The sequence below is a fragment of the Apium graveolens genome, chromosome 11, assembly GCF_009905375.1.
Source record: "Apium graveolens cultivar Ventura chromosome 11, ASM990537v1, whole genome shotgun sequence".
In the NCBI taxonomy this organism is placed as follows: Eukaryota; Viridiplantae; Streptophyta; class Magnoliopsida; order Apiales; family Apiaceae; genus Apium; species Apium graveolens.
In genome coordinates, this window is record NC_133657.1 from 105,077,069 (window position 1) to 105,078,010 (window position 942).

A 942-nucleotide genomic window follows, 5' to 3' on the forward strand; every position below is an offset into this window, starting at 1 on the left:
ATTGAAATGCTTGTTTCCAAACTGCTGGTAAGGCTGTTGCATACCACCCTGATTCTTACTCCAACTAAAGTTAGGATGATTGCGGTTGTTAGGATGATAACTGATAGGAACTGGATGCTGCGACCTCTGAAAGTTGCTCACAAACTGAGCTGATTCACTAGATATAGAACATTGCTCCGTCGCATGCAAACCTGCACAAAGCTCACAAACACTGGCTATCTGATGAACACCATATTTGATCAGAGAATCAACTTTCATAGTCAACGCCTTTAGCTGCGTAGTGATAGTCATAGCTGTATCCACCTTCAGAATTCCTGCTACCTTGCCTTGTGGTAGCCGATTTTGATATTCATTCGTAGCCATCATCTCAATTAGCTCATAAGCTTCCTCATAGCTCTTAGCCCATAAGGCTGCACCTGATGTTGCATCAAGCATAGGTCTTGATTGTGCTCCCAAACCATTATAAAAGCAATTGATCACCATCCAGTCAGGCATTCCATGATTAGGACACTTCCTAAGTATCTCCTTGTAGCGCTCCCAGGCTTCACATAGAGATTCACCTGATTGCTGCGCAAACTGAGTAAGAGCATTCCTGATTGCAGCTATCTTTTCCATATGGAAGAATTTAGTAAAAAAATTCTGAGCAAGATCCTCCCATGTCACAATAGAACCTGGTGGTAGAGAGTGGAACCACCTCTTAGCTTTATCCCTTAGAGAAAATGGGAAACGTATCAGTTTCGCAGCATCTTCAGAAACATTATTGAACTTGAAGGTGTCGCAGATATCGATGAAATCCCTAATGTGCATATTGGGATCTTCCGTTGGAGCACCCCAAAACTGGACAGAATTCTCCACCATCTGAATTGTGCCACGCTTGATCTCAAAGCTATTAGCTGCAATAGTTGTCCTAACAATGCTAGATTAAATGTCATTGATCTTTGG

The 942-nt window shown here is 42.4% G+C and overlaps 1 non-coding gene across 1 annotated transcript; it reads left to right on the forward strand.

The window, feature by feature from the left end:
• The first annotated feature begins 493 nt into the window (after positions 1–493).
• Positions 494–600, forward strand: LOC141699389 (small nucleolar RNA R71). Its single transcript, XR_012565856.1, has one exon. It is a non-coding gene; the product is annotated as a small nucleolar RNA R71 (small nucleolar RNA).
• The last annotated feature ends 342 nt before the right edge of the window (positions 601–942 follow it).